At 40.2% G+C, this 5,936-nt stretch overlaps 1 non-coding gene across 1 annotated transcript; it reads left to right on the top strand.

The window, feature by feature from the left end:
- Positions 1-4,104: 4,104 nt before the first annotated feature.
- trnad-guc (transfer RNA aspartic acid (anticodon GUC)) lies at positions 4,105-4,176 on the top strand. Its single transcript has one exon. It is a non-coding gene; the product is annotated as a tRNA-Asp (tRNA).
- Positions 4,177-5,936: the final 1,760 nt, after the last annotated feature.

The following is a 5,936-nucleotide window of genomic DNA, read 5'->3' as shown; positions in this document are numbered from 1 at the left end:
CCTGTCAACCTCAGCCAATTGCTACCCTTATTCATGATATGGATTCTCCTTATTGGGTGGTTGGATCTCTTAACCACCAGGGTCATAGGGGCACCAGATCCTGTGGTGTGTCTTGGGTAAGTACAGCCTGGTGGTGCCCATCCCTCTCCGTGCCAACAATAAAGAGATAATAAACCTTACAAACACAATACGGCTCCTATTTACTCTGAGGAAGACAGAATATTCAGAACAATCTTACCAAGTAAACAACACAACTTTCAGGATATTTCTTAGTTCTTTCCACACTTGCAGTAAATTCAGTGTTGCTGTCAGGACCAGGACAGGAAACAGGAAGCAGAACCCACTCGCGTAACGTTGCTCACAGTTTATTGAAGAGAAGAAGATTGAGCGTACACTCGATCCGGGGATCGTTGGTCGCGGAAGTAGATTGATCGGAACGAGGAAGTGGTCAAAATCAAACAGATCGGGGCGAGAACAAAACAGGAGCAAAACACATGAAAAAACGGAGATTCACTGGGTTTGACAAAACAAGAGCAATAAAACACAGGCAAAAACGGGGATTCACAGGGCTTGACGTATCACAACAGAGTTTAGCAGGAGTTTCGCAGACGCTCCGACACCAGGCGACTCACAGGACAGCGTTTAAGTCGTGACAGGGAGCAATCTGTCAACGCGTTTCAGCTGGTGTCCATGGGCAGGGCCAATTGGGCGCCGTGGCGACCGTGACAGACCCTGGCGCCACACGGCGGGGACCAATTGGGCGCCATGGCAACCGTGACAGTTGCTTATTATACGTAGCAGTATATTATTATTATTATTTTTGTTCTAGGGGGTATACAATTTGAAACGAGCAACAAAAACAAACTGAAATACCGGGAAAAACGTTTAAGTTGACAGGTATGTTCAAAGACATGCTAATGTTAGACTAGCCAATTTGTTTATTTTACGGTCTGCTCATTTCCTTTGGAGTTCTGTGGAGCAAAGTATGAAAAGTCCCATTAACCCCCTTTCCTTGAATGCAGCACAACAGTATGTGTCATTAGCATGCTAGCGCGACAGCATATTTAAAACCAAAAATGAGATTTGGAAGCACTTGTGTTTTATGCGATCGGCTCAGGCCGGAACGCCGGACTCTGAAATCGTTTTATGTTTCTTCATCTCGTTTGTATCGAAGTAAAACTAAGCAAACGTCCTTTCGGTAATTTCCTCTTCTTTTAATTTTCACATGACCTGGCCAAGCGCTCTGTCGCTAACTGATAGCAGGATCCTTCATTGTGTTTGCTCTTTGGACACCACACCTCAACCGATGTAAATGTGTGGGAGGAGCTTTTGCGTATGTTTGAGCGTATATAAGACCTTCAACCTTTGTCCCGTTTTGATTTTTTCCAATATTTTGAAACCTCATTATGGCTAGATTGTGTTTTCACTCTTGGATGAGCAGCCATCTTTGTTTTCGATGGTTAAAACTCTCCGTTGTGTGTACGTGGTGGCAGGAGAAGCATAACCAATAATTGTAGACACAAAATACGATTGGAACAGAATGAATTTACAGGAAAAGATAGGTTTCAGAAACAAAACAACGAAGTTTAATCGGATGTTCAGAATTCATACATATCATAACTACGATTACACAACCTCGACTACACATCCCTGCTACCAAATGTTGAAACACCAACTCAATCTCAACGAACGAAACATGAAAGTAAGAATATGCAGGATGATTTATAACAGGGCAGCACGGCGGCGCAGTGGTTAGCGCGTGTGCGGCACAGTTCAAGTCATGGGAACCTCCTGCGTGGGTTCAAATCCAGCTCCGGACTTCCTGTGCGGAGTTTGTATGTTCTCCCCGTGCTTGCGTGGGTTTCCTCCGGGCACTGCGGTTTCCTCCCACATTCCAAAAACATGCATTTCAGGTGGATTGGCCGGTCCAAATTGTCCCTAGGTGTGAATGAGCGAGCGAGTTGTCTGTCCCCGTGTGCCCTGCGATTGGCTGGCAACCCGTCCAGGGTGTCCCCTGCCCACTGCCCGATGATTGCTGGGATGGGCTCCAGCATCCCCACGACCCTACTGAGGATAAGCGGTGCAGCTGATGAGATGAGATGAGAAAAGTCTGAGAAATACACAACCAAAAACAGTCAACTTTACAAGTTATAACGGAACAAAACACGAAAGAAACATGATTTCTGAAACATGGTGAAGCTTAGAAAGGACAATTACATAATGGTCCAACACGCAACTACTCTAACAGAACAAAAAATGAAAGTAAACAACCCAAGAAACGTTTCCACACCTGGCAATGAACAATGCCGGAGTGACTAATCGGGAAGAACGGAAGATTTCCCGAACGGCTTATGTCAAGGTCGTGTTTGGGCTTGCTGGATGGTAATAATAATTCGAAAATCCTATCTGTAATTTGTACTATATCCATACTCGTACATTTATTCTCTAGTCCGCAATTTGGCCACATTAAGAGCAACAGATGAGGTGAGTTTTCCCATCTGTGGGAAGTCCCCCCCACAAAATTTTAATTGGTTTGGCCCACAACCACTCTTCTTTTCTCTAGCGGTAAAATGAACACAGAACAGTACGAATGATATGAGTCACGTACGATGGAGGGCAGAAAGGTGTTAGGTGGCGTGGACCCGCAAAATCCACAAAAAGAAAAAGAAACCTGTGAAAATAAGGACTGTTATCATTCATTTCACTCCTCTTTCACTTTTTGCCTGTCATCTGTGTGTATCCGGTTTTGTGTGTTGTGTTACGTGTTTGCAGAATTTGGAAGTTAACTGCCTTTGTTGGGTAGCTTCTCTCACTTGAATAAAGAGGTCGCTCTTTTAGCTCCCCAAACCCTCTTCAGGTTGTTTTGGTTGCTTTTATCCATATATGAAAAAACATTCTGTAACATTATGCACCAAATTAAGCTAAAAAAGACAACAATGATCAAATAAACAACCAAAGAAAAAATAAAATAAAGGCAAAAAGAGAAAAAAACTTAGAAACAATAATAAAGGAAGAAAGGAAGTAAAAAGGTAGAATAATACAAATAATACAAACAAAAATTGGAAAAATACTACAGAAAAGGAAGAAAAAACCCCATGGAAAAAGAACACAAAAGAAGAGAAAAGAAAAGAATAAAGAAATGAAAAAAGAAAAAAGCAGGTCCTCCTTCCAGGTGCCTTCTACATCTTTGGGCTGGCATATACTCTAGGTTCCTGTTGAGCCTTTCCTGTACTCAGGTTGTATGTGAGCGGAGCTTGTCTGATTTAAAATGTGTGAAAACTAGACTAAAAATGATTGATACTGTGCATAAGTAAATATGTTTTTATCTATATGAGGATCGTTATATAATTTTTCTTTGAAATAAAATGATAAAGTGTTTTCTATTAATTTATCTACATATACCATAAAACTGCAGTTCCATTTTTTTATATTACACCTCCATCGCTAAATGGGCCGACTTTGGGTATAAAACTCCCAGGCTGCAACAACAACAAGAATGCTATGATGAGAAAGAGGAGGATGCGGGGAACATGTTTTGTAACGTTATAAAGCATATTATTTTATGAATTTTTTTTTTTTAATACAAAACAATATAGGTTACTTGTACAAGCCTTAAAAATACTTATACAAACCTTAAACATAGAAAATATAGCACTGAAGCAACTTACGAAAAAATTCAACTTACGAACGATCGTCCGGAACCTATCTCGTTCGTAAGTAGAGCAGCGTCTATACGTCAAAACGAAAATTGTGAGTGCTCTCCGTAGAAAACGCAATCAGCCTTGTGCGCATGCGCTGCAAAATATTAGTAGGACGTGGCGCCTATTTATAACTAAGAAAAAATAATAATTTAAAAAGGGTTTTGATTGTATTTTTAAGTCTGTAGTTTTTAATTTTCTTACTCGTGATTTTCAGCACTGGTTGCATGACAGAATGCAGCAACACCTAGCGGTCATATCAATCAAGGCGGGGGTCTCAAATTATTATCCAGAGGGCCGCATTTTTCCCACTGGCCACGAGTTTAAGATCTTTATCTCAAGTCATGAAAAGGCAAGGACATATCAGCAGCCAATATATAGCCTAGATATCCGTATGTCATCACAGTCCTCGTTAGTATAGTGGTCAGTATCCCCGCCTGTCACGCGGGAGACCGGGGTTCAATTCCCCGACGGGGAGAACTACTTTTACTTTATGTGCATTTATTTACATTACTTTCGATTGCTCTCTTGAATTTAGTGATGGGCGATACTGATCATTTTTGGTAGTGACCCGTTCCAAGTAGTTACAGGCTAGTATTGAGCGATACCGATCTGATATCGTTACTTTCACTTGGAAAACTCATGGTCAACAAATAATTGATCCCCTTCCTACAATTCAAAACAGCCCCTAACGGTTTTATGAAGTAACTACAAGGCAAACTGTAGTACTGTAGTAGTATCAAAACACCATTTTAAAACTGTTTTAGAACAAAAGCCAAGAAAGTCAAACCCCGCCCCCAATGTACCAACTAACTAAAACAGAAATAGAACCAAGTCAACTAGACAACTACAATATCTTCCGTTGCACAATACTTTGAAACATGAAGTATAAACAATACAATGTACAAAACAATAACGGTATAAAAAAATAAAAGAGTTCAACCAAAAAAAAAAGCGGTAACGCAACAAAAATATCGATACTGTATAACAAGGTCAACAAAACGACAAATTTCTGGACTATAAGCCGCACCCCAAACCTTCAAATTTACTTTATAGAACCAGAAATCCGGTAACTACATTTGGTAATACATAATTACAACAAAATACTTCAATATTTGAGTCGTAAAACCCGATTCCCTAGTATTTATGTTCTATGAAATATGTCTTTTACCTTCTTTTAATCTCATGCCTTTTATAGTTTGATGCGCTTTATATATACAAAGGTTTTTGTGAAGGTGCGTCTTATAATCCGGCGTGTCTTAAGTCCGGATAATTCAGTTCCTTTCATTCCCAAAAATTTTGAACATAAACATACATAGGGATAGCTAAGACTAGAAGTCCCAGGAATTTTCTTACCCTGGCAGAAGAACCAGCGGGTAACCAAAAGCCTGCGGTATTTAAAACTAACAACTCAACGACCCATCTTGTCACTATTGTTCTGTAAATGCTACTAATCCAGTAAACTGGTGAACATACTACAAAAAAAACAGACACACTTTTGCAGAGAAGAGTGGGCCAAAATTCCTCCACAGCGTTGTCCCATGACTCATTACCAAATATTAAGTATCAATTTTAGTGCCTTAAAACAGGGACCTAATATAATATATTGTCTTCATTCTGATAAGAAAAATACACTATAAAAATACTACAACAGGAATGCTATGATACAAAAACACTATAACAGAAAAATAATAATAATAATAATAATAATTTCCTTGTATTGTCATTCTGTGTAACAAGTACACAGAACGAAATGTCGATTGCACCTGACCCGTTGTAGCGAGCCGATGCAGCCGCAGCCAACAGAGGGCGCCGCCGACCACTTTTTAAGTCTTAGGAATGACTCGGCCGGGGCGCGAACCACCGACCTCCCAGTCTCAAAGCGGGCGCCTTAGCCTAGTAGAAATACTACCAAAATTCAACTACAGTAGAAGTAAAAAAATATCAAAGAAATACTACCTCCAGGCCGGAAGAGCATTCAATTTCGACACATTTGGAAGGGTTGACCTATGGGCAAAAAAGGGCCCCCAAAAAGTCGACTCTTACTCAATTCCCTAGGTTATAACTGTGACCATATCAGACAGATGAAGGTAAATGCATCTGTACTCTTCTGGTTTGCAGTATTTAGTGACATTTTTACAAAAGGACTCTGCTTGCACCTTGTTTTGTAACCAATATTCACACATATGAATTGAATTTGCCTGTGTATTTTCTGTACAGCCCTTTGAGACTTCTTGT

Source organism: Urocampus carinirostris, chromosome 17 (genome assembly GCF_059441175.1).
Source record: "Urocampus carinirostris isolate Australia breed hairy pipefish chromosome 17, RoL_Ucar_1.0, whole genome shotgun sequence".
In the NCBI taxonomy this organism is placed as follows: Eukaryota; Metazoa; Chordata; class Actinopteri; order Syngnathiformes; family Syngnathidae; genus Urocampus; species Urocampus carinirostris.
This window is presented reverse-complemented; position numbering and strand designations above follow the sequence as displayed.